This window comes from Pipistrellus hanaki (assembly GCF_964339955.1).
Source record: "Pipistrellus hanaki genome assembly, chromosome: 1".
In the NCBI taxonomy this organism is placed as follows: Eukaryota; Metazoa; Chordata; class Mammalia; order Chiroptera; family Vespertilionidae; genus Pipistrellus; species Pipistrellus hanaki.
The window spans coordinates 1,333,594-1,348,778 of NC_140503.1; the positions used below are offsets into that span (position 1 = coordinate 1,333,594).

Consider the following 15,185-nt stretch of genomic DNA (forward strand, 5'->3'; position numbering starts at 1 on the left):
GCCCTGCAGGAGTGCCCTGTGTGGGTGCCCTGCGGGAGTGCCCTGCCCGAGTGCCCTGCGGGGGTGCCCTGCCCGAGTGCCCTGTGGGGGTGCCCTGCGGAGTGCCCTGTGGGGGTGCCCTGCGGGGGTGCCCTGCGGGAGTGCCCTGAGGGGGTGCCCTGAGGGGGTGCCCTGCGGGGGTGCCCTGCGGGAGTGCCCTGCGGGGGTGCCCTGCGGGAGTGCCCTGTGGGGGTGCCCTGCGGGGGTGCCCTGCGGGGTACCCTGCGGGAGTGCCCTGTGGGGGTGCCCTGCGGGGTGCCCTGTGGGGTGCCCTACGGAGTGCCCTGTGGGGGTGCCCTGTGGGGGTGCCCTGCAGGAGTGCCCTGTGGGAGTGCCCTGCGGGGGTGCCTTGCGGGGGTGCCCTGTGGGGGTGCCCTGCAGGAGTGCCCTGTGTGGGTGCCCTGCGGGAGTGCCCTGCCCGAGTGCCCTGCGGGGGTGCCCTGCCCGAGTGCCCTGTGGGGGTGCCCTGCAGGAGTGCCCTGTGTGGGTGCCCTGCGGGGGTGCCCTGCCCGGAGTGTCCTGCCCGGAGTGCCCTGCCGGAGTGCCCTGTGGGGGTGCCCTGCGGGGGTGCCCTGCCGGAGTGCCCTGCGGGGGTGCTCTGCCCGAGTGCCCTGCGGGGGTGCCCTGAGGGGGTGCCCTGCGGGAGTGCCTTGTGGGGGTGCCCTGAGGGGGTGCCTGCGGGAGTGCCCTGCAGGGTGCCCTGCCGGGCGGTGTGAGCTCCGCAGTCGGGCTGCCTCAGGCCCCCCCAGGCCCCCGCAGACAGGGTGACTCGGCCTCTGGAAACTCCGTGGTTCAGAGAACCCTCCAGCCGCCCGCAAAGGAGTCTCTGGCCCCTTTGGGCAGAGACAGGTTCCCACACCGCCCAGCCAGCAGGGAGGGCGTCAGTGCCCCGACTCGGTCCTCGGAGGGCAGGGGAGAGGGTGCAGGGGCAGAGACAGGGGGCAGGGGGCAGCGGGCAGCACAAGGGGCAGGGGAAGGGGGCAGGGGGCAGGGGCAGGGGACAGGGGGCAGGGGGCAGGGGACAGGGGGCAGGGGGCAGCGGGCAGCGCAAGGGGCAGGGGAAGGGGGCAGGGGGCAGGGGACAGGGGGCAGGGGGCAGGGGACAGGGGGCAGGGGGCAGGGACAGGGGGCAGGGGGCAGCGGGCAGCGGGCAGCGCAAGGGGCAGGGGAAGGGGGCAGGGGGCAGGGGCAGGGGCATTCCCCACCAGCCAGGCCCTCAGGCTCCGCTCCTCCCCACAGCCGGGTCCCGGCGCCGCTCGCCCCTGGCGGCCTCTCGGCACACTGCACCGCCCGCCAGGCCTTGGGGCTGTTGATGGACGTGGGTCTCCTCCCCGCGGACAGGGCACAGCTGCGGACACGGCGCCACCGCCCAGGGCGAAGGGACTGCGCTGGCTCCGGAGGCCGTTCCGCGGCTCAACAGACCAGCCGGTGCCCGCCCCGGCCTCGCTTCCCACGGACACGGACTGACCAGCCCCCAGCCTCTCAGCCCCCCAGCCCCCCAGCCCTCATCCATCTAACCCCAGCCCCCAGCCTCCCAGCCCCCAGCCCCCCAGCTCCCCCAGCCCCAGCTCTCATCCACCCATTCATACATCCACCCCCAGCCCCCCAACCCCAGCCCTCAGCCCCCAGCCCCCCAGCCCCCCACCTCCCCCAGGCCCCAGCCCCCAGCCCTCATCCCATCTAACCCCAGCCCCCAGCCTCCCAGCCCCCAGCCCCCCAGCTCCCCCAGCCCCCAGCTCTCATCCACCCATTCATACATCCACCCCCAGCCCCCCACCCAGCCCTCAGCCCCAGCCCCCAGCTCCCCCACCTCCCCCAGGCCCCAGCCCCCAGCCCCAACCCATCACCCCCAGCCCCCCAACCCCCAGCCCCTCAGCCCTCATCCATCCACCCCAGCCCCCCAACCCCCAGCCCCCCAGCCCTCATCCATCCACCCCCAGCCCCCCAACCCCAGCCCCTCAGCCCCTCATCCATCCACCCCCAGCCCCCAACCCCCAGCCCCTCAGCCCTCATCCATCCACCCCCAGCCTCCCGGCCCGCACCCCGCCAGCACCTCCCCCCGCACCGGGTTGAGCCTCGTCCTGGGCACCCTCCGCAGCCCGTTCAGACCCAAGCCCTGGGCCCTCCTGCTCCCGGGTCAGGAAACCCCGTGGGAGACACCTGCTCCCCCCTCCCCCTCCCCCCGCACACCGCTGGGGGGCGCTGCTGGGCCTGCAGAGGCCCCGAGCGGTGCTGGGGGGCAGCCGGGGGCGGCGGGCTGGCTGCCCAGAGGGGGCTTCGGGGCCTCGAAGGTCCCCCCCCCGCCGCCCCCGTCTCCTCTCCCCCTGCCCGGCTTGGGAGTCTCCCTCCCAACACCCTCCTCCTCTCTCTCCCTCCTCCCTCTCCCCCTCCCTCTCTCCCCAGGCCTGCCCCCTCCCCCAGGTCCCCTCCCTGCCCCAGGCCCGCCCCCTCCCTCCCCCAGGCCCGCCCCCTCCCTGCCCCAGGCCTGCCTCCTCCCCCAGGTCCCTCCCTCCCCCAGGCGCCCCCCCACCCCGTCCCCCAGGCCTGCCCCCTCCCTGCCCCTTCCCTCCCCCAGGCCTGCTCCCTCCCTTCCCCCTCAGGGCCGCTCACCACCCCTTGCAGCCCAGAGGCACAGGTGGCCTCGCACTGCAGGTGCCACCAGAGGGCCCTGTGCTCTGGTGCTGAGTTGGGTGCATCGGCTGAGCTGGGAAGACAGGACCGGCCTTTGGCTGGCACCCCTGGCCTCCAGGGAACCGCCCGGTGCCCACCCGGGGAGGGGATGGTGCCCGCCCCGGCTCTCAGGGTTCACCGTCTGGCCACCCCGCTTTCCCCAGGTCCCCCGGACTCTGCCTCGCCTGCTGTGTGGCTTTTGGAATCGCCTGCCCTCTCTGGGCCCAGAGTCCCCACCTGTGAGGCGGGCTGGGCAGGCCCACGCTGGACAGAGCGGTCCCGGCTCCAGCGTGTGTGTGTGTGTGGGGGGGGGCTGTGGGGCTGCGCAGGAGGGACTTCGCTTCAGGCCTGGCCCCCAGCACCCCCAGCAGCCCCCCAGCACCCCCAAAAGCCCCCCAGCACCCCCAGCAGCCAGCGGCCTTGTGTCTGGGGCCTGGGTCCGCCGGAGGGCGGCCATGCCGGGCCAGCAGGGGGCAGACCCTCAGGGGAGCGTCGGGGCTCTGCCAGCCCAGAGCCCACCGCCCTCCTGCCCATGCTGCCCCCGGCCACCGTGTGTGTGTGTGTGTGTGTGTGTGTGTGTGTGTCCGCACGTGTCTGTGTGTCTGGGTCCTGTGTGTCTGCGTGACCCCCCCAGGGCAGCCTGCCCGTGCCCTCTCCCTCCGACCTCCCCGGGGCCAGGAGGTGGGGGAGGGGCATCGCGGCCACACACACACACACACACACACACACACACACACACACACGGGGAGAGGTGAGGCCCCCCCTCTCGGGCTCTGCCTCCTGGCAGCGGGGACCCCGCGGAGGGCACGGGAGGCCAGGAGGGGGTGCGGTCCCGGTGCTGGCACCAGTGCGTTCCCACGCTCCGAGGCACAGTCCTGGCACCGGAGCCCCACCCCGCCCGCCCCGCCCTCGCCGCCCTGTCCCCGGGCCACGGATTCCTGTCTCCGTGGGCGAGGGCAAGGTGCTGCCGCCTTTGATCTCCGCCAGCTCCGGGGCGGCCTCGCCAGCTGGGCCACAGGGCGGCTGGGGGAGCCCCTGAGGGGGAGCCGGGCCTGGCCCGGCTCCCCGCTCCCCTGCCCGAACCCCAGCTCCCTCCCGGGGCCTCCCTCTGCCCCCCACTCCCTGCCCGAACCCCAGCTCCCCGCTCCCCTGCCCGAACCCCAGCTCCCCGCTCCCCGCTCCCCTGCCCGAACCCCAGCTCCCGGGGCCTCCCTCTGCCCCCCGCTCCCCTGCCCGAACCCCAGCTCCCCGCTCCCCTGCCCGAACCCCAGCTCCCCGCTCCCCACTCCCCTGCCCGAACCCCAGCTCCCCGCTCCCCGCTCCCCTGCCCGAACCCCAGCTCCCGGGGCCTCCCTCTGCCCCCTGCTCCGCTCCCCGAACCCCAGCTCCCGGGGCCTCCCTCTGCCCCCTGCTCCCCGCTCCCCTCCCCGAACCCCAGCTCCGGGGGCCTCCCTCTGCCCCCCCGCTCCGCTCCCCAAACCCCAGCTCCCGGGGCCTCCCTCTGCCCCCCCCGCTCCCCTGCCCGAACCCCAGCTCCCGGGGCCTGCTCACCTGGGGACCTAGACCTGCCCCCCTCACTCAGCCTGTGCTGGCAGCCCCAGTCCAGACCCCTGGGGTCCAGACGCCCCTTCTCTCTGCCCAGGGCTGGACCACCTGGAACTGGGGGCCTGAGTGTCCTGGTCTCACCGTCTGCAGAGGCCCCCCACCGGCAGCCTGCACCCCCAAATGTGCTGCTTCTGCCCCAGCGCCCAGCCAGCGGGTCCCCACTCTGCAGGTAGGCCCCTGGCCTGTGCCAGCCCACTGAGGCGCCCGACCAGGACCGGCTGCTCCCAGCCGGGTGCGGGGCCGCGTCTGAACCCCGGGCAGGAGGGGGCCCGCTCTGCACCCCGCAGCCAAGGAGGGGCTCAGGGCCCCCCGTGAGGACCCCAACCTGGGAGGCTGGCTGTTCGGCCCTCCTGCCTCCGTGACCAGAGGTCCCTCCCGGGCAGTCTGTCCCCACCCCCTGCCGGCCCCCAGGGGGCGCCTCGGGGTGTGGGGGGCAGGGAGAGGGCGGCCGGGCTTGGGGTCACACGGTGGGAGGAGGAGGCAGAGTCGGCCTGGGGTGCAGGGGGAGCCGCCACCCCGCCCCAGGACCTGCGCCTTCCCTGGCCCCGCGGCCGGGCGGGCGGGGACGGCGGGTTCCTTCGCCGGCCGGCACCCGGAGCGGGATGGGGTGGGATAGGGTCCGCAGCACCGGGATGGGATGGGATGGGGGCCCGGCCAGAGCGCCCGCTCCCTCCGCCCACGGGGCCGGGCGGGGCGGGCGGACAGCGGAAGTGCCTGGTGCGGAGCCCCCCCCCCCCCCCCCCCCCCGCCCGGGTCCCGCATTCCTGCGGGGACCCCGCCCCGTCAGGTCCTGGTCCCCCGAGCCGCGCCCTCCAGCCCGCAGGCTGCACCCGCCGCCCCGGGGGACCTGGGCCTGGAGGGGGCGGAGCCGTGTGTCCACCCTCCGTCCCTTCCCGCCCCCCCCCCCCCCCCCCCCGTTTACTCCCGGGGCGGGGCGGGGGCCTCCGATGGGGCCGGGCCTGCTGCGGGCGCAGGTGGGCGGAGGGCGCTGCAATGGGGCCCAGGAGGGAAGGGCAGAGCCTCCCGCCCCCGCAGCCCCCTTCCCCCTCCTGGGCGGGAGGCTTCCCCACACACGCAGGGCCCCCTGCGCTCTGGGTCCCACAGGGCAGCGGTCACTCACCGCACCCACGGCCCCAGGGGCAGGGGCAGAGGGGGGCAGGCAGGCCCAGAGGGGGGCAGGGGTCTGAAAGAGCAGGGGAGCCCCGGGAGCCAGGGCAGACCAGTGCGAAGCCTGGCCGAGCAGAGCAGGGCAGAGGTGCGCCCGTCACTGCGGAGCTCACCGTGGATGGCGGGCCGGGCGGGCCCGAGGCAGCAGAGCCACAGAGGAGCGCCCGCTCAGCCATCCCAGCTGACGCCGGCATGACTTCCTCCCGGCTGCTCAGCTGACCCGGCCGGTCACCCCTCCCTCTCCCCCCCTTGGCCCAACCCCCCACCCCAACCCACCGAGTGTCCCCTCCTCACTGCCCCCTCCTCATCCCATTCCCGCTCCCCACGCCTCTCCGTCCTGCTGCCAAGAGACATCTTAAGTCACACCTGACCGGCCCCCCTGCTCTAACGCCCCACAGCTCCATGGCCCCGGATCCAGCCAAGCTCCCCGGAGGACTGCCCGCCCGCCCGCCTGGCCCTTGCACCCCTGTTCACAGGCCCCACACCACCTCCCCCTGCCTCACCTGCCCCCGGGCCACAGCGCCCACACCACCTCCCCCTGCCCTCCCCCCCGGCCACAGCGCCCACACCACCTCCCCCTGCCCTCCTCCCGGCCACAGCGCCCACACCACCTCCCCCTGCCCTCCCCCCGGCCACAGCACCCCACACCACCTCCCCCTGCCCCCCCCCCGGGCCACAGGCCCCACACCACCTCCGAGCTCAGACGCAGTGTGCCCCGCCCTCACCAGGGCTTGCAGTGGGGCCGCGGCCGAGGTCAGGGCGCATGGCTGGGACACGCGGCCCACGGAGGTGTGGTGCGGCCGTGGTGCTGTGCAGGGAGCCGGGCCAGGGCTGAGCAGAGGGGAGCACTCCCACCCCCTCCAGGTCTCTCCATACTCAGGGGAGCCCTAAGGCCAGGCCTCCTGCAGGGCCAGCACAGCCAGCCCTGCCCCCCTCTCACACACACACACACACAGGCATACATGCACACGCACAGGCTCACACACATGCACATGCACATAGGCTCACACAGGCTTACACACACACAGGCTCACACACACACAGGCTCTCACACACACACACACACAAGGCTCACACACACAGGCATACATGCATACGCACAGGCTCACACACATGCACAGGCACATAGGCTCACACAGGCTCACACACACACAGGCTCACACACACACAGGCTCTCACACACACACACACACACACACACACAGGCTCACACACACACAGGCTCACACACACACAGGCTCACACACACACAGGCTCTCACACACACACACACACACACACACACAGGCTCACACACACACACACACAGGCTCACACACACACACACACAGGCTCACACACACACAGGCTCACACACACACACACACACACACGCACACACGCACACACGCACACACGCACGCACGCACCAGCTTGCCGGGCCGGCGCAGACGGGCATGCCGCGGCGCGCCCTGGCATCCGGCGAGCGGGCCAGGAGAGCCCGGCAGGCCGGCCCCGCCCGCCCTCAGGAACGCGGGCGCAGGGCTGAGCGGGAGCAGCCACGCGGCCACGGCCGTGACGGGCTGAGCGGCGGGACCCTGGCCCGTCCGGAGCCGCAGGCCCAGCGGAGGGCGGCTCTGAGGGGGCCAGGCCCGGGCTCCCAGGTGGCGGGGAGGCTGGGGGGCGGCCCAGGGAGGCTGGGCCTGGGGGCAGACCCAGCGCCCGGCCCCTGCCCCCCTCCCCCCAGCCTCCAGCGGCTCCGAACCCACAGGAATGTGCCTGCCAGGCCTGCCCACCAGGGGAGAGGGCGCCATCGGCCCGGCTTCCCGAAGGCGCCGGACAGGACTGCGGGTGCAGGGGTTCCCGCACGGCCGCCCGCTGTCCTTGTGAACAGAACGCCTCCCTGGTCCTGCTTCTTCCGAGGCCTGTGTCCGGCCCCCGCGCGAACCCCAACACCCCCACGGTCACGCCCACACTGATCGCCGGCCCCCGTTCCGTCTCACTGCACCGCTGCCCCTCCGCCACGGAGCCCGCGGAGGACCCCCTCTGCCGTCTCCCACTCAGCGACGGCCGCCTCTCCGCACGGCTGCCGGCCACTGCTGAGCCGCCCGGCCGCCGCCCCTCCGCACGGCTGTGCTGGCCCGGCCGCTGCCCCTCCACACGGCTGTGCTGGCCCGGCCGCTGCCCCTCCGCCACGGAGCCTGGGCGAGGACCCCCTCTGCCGTCTCCCACTCAGCGACGGCCGCCTCTCCGGCCTCAGCTGAGCCGGCCCGGCCGCCGCCCCTCCGCACGGCTGAGCCGCCCGGCCGCCGCCCCTCCGCACGGCTGAGCTGCCCGGCCGCCGCCCCTCCCCACGGCTGAGCCGCCCGGCCGCCCCGCTGGGACTCTGGGGAGGAGATGGGCCTGTCTGTGCACAGCTCGCTCTTTCTTTCTTTTTTTAATGTAATTATCGATGTCAGAGAGGAAGGGAGAGGCAGAGAGATAGGAACATCAGTGATGAGAGAGAGTCATGGATCGGCTGCCTCCTGCTCGCCCCCCACTGGGACTGAGCCGGCATCCTGGGCCTGTGCCTTCACCGGGAATCGAACCCTGACCTCCTGGTTCATAGGTCAACGACCAACCACTGAGCCACACTGGCCAGGCTTGGTTTTCTTTTACTTAGAGCCAAACCGTTGCTAGCAGGCGAACCACACACACACACACACACACACACACACACAAATACACACTCACACACGCTCTCACACACACACAAATACACACACCACACACACAAATACACAACATACCACACACACACAAACACACACATATACACACACACCACACACGTGTTTCACAAATTATCTGAACAGCACCGCAAGTTTTTCCACGGAACCACCGATCTCAGAGCTTGGGGAGCAGCCACACCTCTCCGTGTCCCCGCCGGCTCCCCCTCCCCTCCGCCCCCGCCCGGCCTCCTGAGAGGAGGTCAGGCTTGGCTGGTGCAGACGCTGCAGACGGAATAACCCTGTACGCCTGTCCTCTCGCACACCTGAGCTCACACCTGTGGGACGCGCTCCTAGACGGGGGCTGTGGCCGACCTCCCCTCCACGGTCACGCTGACCTTCCCTCTGGGCGTGTCCGGTCCACCTCCTCCTCCTCCTCCTCCTCCTCCTCCTCTTCCTCTGCCTCCGGCCTCCTCCTCCTTCTCCTCCTTCCTCCTCCTCCTCCTTCCTCCTCCTCCTCCTCCTCCTCCTGCCTCCTCCTCTTCCTCCTCCTCTTCCTCCGGCCTCCTCCTCCTCCTCCTCCTCTGGCCTCCTCCTCCTCCTCCTCTGGCCTCCTCCTCCTCCTCCTCCTCTGGCCTCCTCCTCCTCCTCCTCCTCCTCCTCCTCCTCCTCCTCCTCTGCCTCCGGCCTCCTCCTCCTCCTCTGCCTCTGGCCTCCTCCTCCTTCTCCTCCTCCTCCTCCTCCTCCTCCTCCGGCCTCCTCCTCCTCCTCCTCTGGCCTCCTCCTCCTCCTCCTCCTCCTCCTCCTCCTCCTCTGGCCTCCTCCTCCTCCTCCGCCTCCTCCTCCTCTGGCCTCCTCCTCCTCCTCCGCCTCCTCCTCCTCTGGCCTCCTGGCCAGCCGGTTGGTGTGTCAGCTCTTCAGGAACGTCTCTCCCGGCTCACAGCCCGAGGCTGAGGCTCGTGACTGGGTCGGGCCCAGCCTGCGCCTCTGTGTAGACTGAGAATGAGCCATCGCCTGGGCCGCCCCTGTCTGCCCTCCGGTCTGGGCCGCCCGAGGCCACCTCCGCGCTCCGGTCCCTCTCCATCCGACCCTCGTGGCGTGAAGGTGAGCCCTGCTCGGTGCCCTCAGGCCGCCGCCCAGACCTGCCGTCTGACCGGAGGCCGGCGTGCGTGGAGGGTGAGGGCCTCTGAGCACGGACGCACGTGGCGGCCGTGGCTGCGTGGCTGGAGCGCGTCCCGGGCACCCGAAGGCGAGGGCTGGGACGGGCCGAGCTGCAGGCTCCCTCCGGCCAGAGGAACGGACCGGTTTCTCCCCACTGACCTGTCTCTCCCCCCCTAAACACAGCAGACAGACAGACAGACAGACAGACAGCAGAGCCTCAGGCCAGCGGGAAAAGGAGGAATTGGAACGCGTGGTTTGCGTGTGACTGGGGACTGGGCCCCGCGTCCGCCTGCCGGGCTGTGCGGGGCCGCGCCTGAGGCAGTTCCTCCGGGACCCCCGAGGGCAGACCCCCGTCCGCCTGCCGGGCTGTGCGGGGCCGCGCCTGAGGCAGTTCCTCCCGGGACCACGCGCAGACCGCAGCGCTGGGACCCCCGAGGGCAGACCCCCGTCCACCTGCGGCCCACTCCCGCGGCGGAGAGAGGCGGAGAGAGGCGGAGAGGCAGCGGCTGCACAGTGACCCGGAGGCCCCGGGGGCGGGGCTGCCCAGTGACTCCCGGTGGGGTGGGGGGTCCCCACACCAGCCGGCGTCCAGGAGGCCTCCTCCCGGCACCGCTTCTGAGGCTGCACAACCCCCTCGGACCGTCAGTCTGCTCCCGGAGTCCAGGCTCGGGACCCACCCAGGCACCGCCGCGTCCCGAAGGCCCCGGAGGACCTGGACCCACCGCGCAGCTCAGGGGCTGACGCCGACCTGGAGCCGGGGGTCCGGTTCGAGGCCCGGTCAGGGCACAGGCCCGGGCTGCCGGCTCAGTCCCCAGCGTGGAGCGTACAGGGGGCAGCCCGACCATGATTCTCTCTCATCACTGATGTCCCTCTCTCCCCCTCTCCCTTTCTCTCCAGAGTCAATAAAAAAATAAGTAAGTGCATAAACAAATAAATAAGTGAATTACTGTTTGAAAGGAAGAGAGAACCATGGACGTGCTCTCAGCACCTCTGCCTCTCAAATCACTCGTCTTTGTCCCCGTGTCGCCCACCGACCTCCGTGGTCACCGACCTCCCCGTGGTCACCTGGACAGGACGGGGAGGCCCGGGCCGGCCTCCTGGGTCCTCCTGGGAGTGCGGAGGGGGAGGGGCGGGTGTACAAGCCCTCTCCGGCCCTCTGCACCCCCAGGGCAGGGCCCTGGCCTCTCAGCCCTGGCCGGGGCGGGGCTGGGGGAGCTGGGTGCCGGCCACTGACCAGGAAACAGCTCCTGCAGCTGAAAATACTGACTCCTGCTTCTCCGGTCCCTGCGCCATCTCCACAGATCCACCCCCTGCCCTCCACAGGCCCAGCCTCTGCCCCGCCTGGACTCCCAGACCCCTCTCCCCTGCTCTCCCCCTCTCCTCCCTCCCTCTTCTACCCCCCCAGTGCCTGACGGGGTAAAGGATGGCTCCTGCAAAACGCGTGATGCTGTGATGTGTGAGCCTCCTTTCCCAAATCAGGTCTGTCCGCCCCCCCGCCCCCTCCACGTGTGGGCGCTGAGGCTGAGGCTGCCTGGCCGGGGTGGGCAGGGGAGGGGCCGGGTAGCATCGCACCTGCTTGCGAAGCAGCCCATCCGGTGAGGTCACGGCGAGGCCTTCAGACAGGCAGGACCAGGGGCGGGATGGGGAAGCAGCTGTTTTTCTTTTTAAAAAAAAAATATATATATTTTATTGATTTTTTTACAGAGCAGAAGGGAGAGGGATAGAGAGTCAGAAACATCGATGAGAGAAAAACATCCATCATCTGCCTCCTGCACACCCTCCACGGGGGATGTGCCTGCAACCCAGGCACATGCCCTTGACCGAAATCGAACCTGGGACTCCAGTCCGCAGGCCGACACTATCCACTGAGCCACACAGGTTTTCAGCAGCAGCTGTTTCCTTCTGCCCAGCAAGACTCTAGGATTCGGCTGCCCTGTCCCCCCACATCTCCTCTCCCCTGTCCCCCCACATCTCCTCTCCCCTGTCCCCCCACATCTCCTCCCGACTCTGAGGCACAGCTCTGTCCGGGTCAGGGGTCAGGGGTCAGAGGTCAGGCAGGGAGAGGCGGTCGCACAGGCTCTCGGAAGAGGCCACGCTGGGATGCTCTCATTGGGGAGCAGGCCACCCAAACGCTTAAAGAGCCGGGTTTCCTGGTGAGTGTGAAGGCGCCAGGCCCTGAGAATTCAGACCCTGGTGACCTCCTGAACGCCCCCAGAGAGTCAGCACGGCTCCGAGCAGCCAGCCCCCCGGGGTCCCCCACGCCCCCAGCCCCCCAGCTCCCCCAGTCCCCCACGCCCCCAGCCCCCCCAGCCCCCCGGGGTCCCCCATGCCCCCAGCCCCCCAGCTCCCCCAGTCCCCCACGCCCCTAGCCCTCCAGCTTCTCCAGCCCCCCCCAGTCCCCCACACCACCACCCCCCCATGTCCCCAGCCCCCCAGCCCACCCATGCCCTCAGCATCCCAGCCCCCCCACACCACCAGCCCCCCAGCTCCCCCAGTCCCCCATGCCCCCAGCCCCCCAGCTCCCCCAGTTCCCCATGCCCCCAGCCCCCCAGCTCCCCCAGTCCCCCATGCCCCCAGCCCCCCAGCTCCCCCAGTCCCCCATGCCCCCAGCTTCTCCAGCCCCCCCAGTCCCCCACACCACCAGACCTCCATGTCCCCAGCCCCCCAGCCCACCCATGCCCTCAGCATCCCAGCCCCCCCACACTACCAGCCCCCCATGTCCCTAGCCCCCCGGGACCCCCATGCCCCCAGCCCCCCAGCTCCCCCAGCCCCCCATGTCCCCAGGCCCCCAACCCCCCACACCACCAGACCCCATGTCCCCAACCCCCCAGCCCCCCAACTCCCCCAGCCCCCCAGTCCCTCAAACCCCCCTATGCCCCAAGCCTCCCCAGGCCCCCAGCTCCCCACACCCCAGCCCCCCCATGCTCCCAGCCCCCCGAGCTACCCAGCCCCCAGCCTCCCACCCCCCATGCTGCTCAGCACCCGAACCAAGCCCTCCGCGGGCACCTCACCAGGTGAGCACTCAGTGCTTCCAGCGCGGTCGCCGCCGCCGTGGCCGTGGGTTCGCCGCCGTGGCCGTGGGTTCGCCGCCGTGGCCGTGGGCTGGCCTGCCCCGTGGCCCAGCGCCCCCGGGGGCCCGTGAAGGCCCCCCTCTGTGCTCCCCGTGCAGGCCGGTGGGGCTGTGCACGCGGACCCCCGGATGGCCTTGGGTGCAAGGATGGGGAGGCCGGACGCCGAGCCTCAGCGTGGTGGCCACGGGGCCTGCTGGGGGGCGTCCGACACCTCCGCTCCCCGAGACCAGCCCGGGCCCACAGGGTGTGTCTGCTCCTGGGCCCCCCAAGCCGGCGCCCGGACACCCAGCCAGGCGCTCCCACACCAGTCACCCCCAGGCTCTCCCTGAGAGAGGCCATCCACGGAGACTCCGGGAAGCCGGGGCCAAGTGGGCAGCAGGCCACGCAGCTGGGCCCCGCCAAGACCAGCCACCGGCCGCGCCTGCTGACCGCGGCTGAGCCGTGGGTGGCTGCCACGCAGCAAGGGGACGGCCGCCTGCCCTGCGAGGAGCTGAGGACATGTAGGGCCAGGCCCTGCCTTCGGCTCCAGGGCCACACCCAGCCACGAGCCATGGCAGCCGGACGGACGGACGGATGGACATCCTGGAGGTGGTGCTGGATGAGGCCCAGGCCTCGGCTGGTGCCTCCGGCCTGGACTCACAGGATGGAGCAGCAGGCCGACCTGCCTTCGCCTTCCCCTCCAGCCCCACCTGAGCCTGCGGGTCCGAAGGTCTCACACACACACACACACACACACACACACACACCCGCCCCGAGGCCTGCTTATCTGACCCGGGATTCTGCCCCGTGACAGGGACTTAGCCGCCCAGCAGCTGCTGCACGTGGGGTCACTGCTGAGGCAGCAGCAGGCAGCACTGACCGGGCCAAAGAGAAGCCCACAGACACGTGTGTCCGTCAGCGAGGGAAGGCTGCCGCGTAACAAGCATCCCCGATCCCAGCGTTCGCACACACAGAGGGGGACGTCCTGTGGGTCCGGGCAGCTCCACCTCGGGCCGGTCAGCGTCCCAGCCCCGTGGCTGCAGGACCCTCAGCACTGCCCGCAGGGCCGCCTCGGACCGAGAGCCAGCGCAGAGGCACGCGGGCCCGTCTGCCCAGCTCCTCCTCCCCACCCCGTGCACAGCGATGGCTGTGGCTTCCCCAGCAGGGCGGGTGGGGGACGGGGAAATCCCAGGAAGGTTCTCCCCGCCCCCCGCCCCCGCGGCCTCCTCCCGCACAGGCGGCTCCTCTCCGGCTCTCGGTGAGGTCCCCTCTTTCCCGATCCGCTCGCTGTGCCTCGGACCCGACCGCAGGAGGCTCCCCGTGCACAGTGCGGCTCCGGCGGCAGCGCCTCGGCCCTATTCCCGCAGGAAAGCATGCTTCCGTTTGGACGCCGCTCTGCCGTCCGCCCTCCCTCCCCTCGGCTGCTGTGTCCACACATCCGACCCCAGCCTCTCCCCACATCCCTCCCCGACCTCCCAGTCCTGACATCAGCACCCCCACTCCCTCCCCCGACCTCCCAGTCCTGACCTCAGCATCCCCACTCCCTCCCCTGACCTCCCAGTCCTGACCTCAGCATCCCCACTCCCTCCCCCGACCTCCCAGTCCTGACCTCAGCATCCCCACTCCCTCCCCCGACCTCCCAGTCCTGACCTCAGCATCCCCACTCCCTCCCCTGACCTCCCAGTCCTGACCTCAGCACCCCACACTCCCTCCTCCTACCTCCCAGTCCTGACCTCAGCACCCCCACTCCCTCCCCTGACCTCCCAGTCCTGACCTCAGCACCCCACACTCCCTCCCCCGACCTCCCAGTCCTGACCTCAGCACCCCCCACTCCCTCCTCCTACCTCCCAGTCCTGAGCCCGGCTCTGTCTCCCGCAGGGGCTGGTGCTGACCAGTCTCTGGCTACTGAGCCCAGAGGGCTGTCAGCTTGCTGGCTGGGGGAGGGAACGGGGCTGGTGCCCTCGGCCTGCAGGAGTGGAAGCCCGGCAGGCAGCCGGGGGGCGGGGGGAGTGCCCGCGGGGCTGGGGGCGCAGGAAGGACAGGGATGGGGCTCATGCCCTGGGCCGCAGGTTATCGGGCAGGGCCACGTGCAGGAGGCTCTCGGCAGGACACCCCCCTCACCTGCCCCGCGTCCCCCACCATCAAACACCCGTGTCCCCCACCATCGAACACCCCGGCCAGCTGCTGGGGCTCCGGGGCCTGGTCCGCCTCACCCCGCCCCGCGGGGGCCGTTTCTTCGGAGACTCGGCTGCCTCTCCCCGCACAGGCGGCTCGGCCCCCAGGGCCGCACAGAGCCTGCGGGCGGGGTGCGGGGGGGGGGGGCAGCACAGAGCCTGCGGGCGGGGTGCAGGGGAGGGCCGCACAGAGCCTGCGGGCAGGGTACAGGGGGGCGGGCACAGAGCCTGCGGGAGGGGTGCAGGGGGGGGCCGCACAGAGCCTGCGGGCGGGGTGCAGGGGGGGGCCGCACAGAGACTGCGGGCGGGGAGCAGGGGGGCCTGGGTGCAGCCAGGGCTCAGCCAGGAGGAGGCCCTGCCCGGACATGGTCAGGGGCCTGCTCTAACCCAGAGGTGGGAGGAGGGAGGAGGGCGGACAGAGGGGCAGGTGCCTCCAGGCTGTGCAGGGCGCTGGCTCCAGCCTCCCATGGAGTCTCCTGGGATCTGATGGGCCCCTGGCACAGCTGGCCTGATACAGGAGCCGGCGGGCCTGCTCGAGACTGCAGCTGACCCCTGATTGTGTGCCTGACTATATACCTGATCCTGACCGTGCACCTGATCCTGACTGCGTCTGATCCTGACTGTGCGCCTGA

The 15,185-nt window shown here is 71.6% G+C and overlaps 1 protein-coding gene across 1 annotated transcript in view; it reads left to right on the forward strand.

Moving 5' to 3' along the window:
* Positions 1-15,185, forward strand: part of LOC311628808 (inverted formin-2-like) — a 56,545-nt gene that overhangs the window by 15,865 nt on the left and 25,495 nt on the right.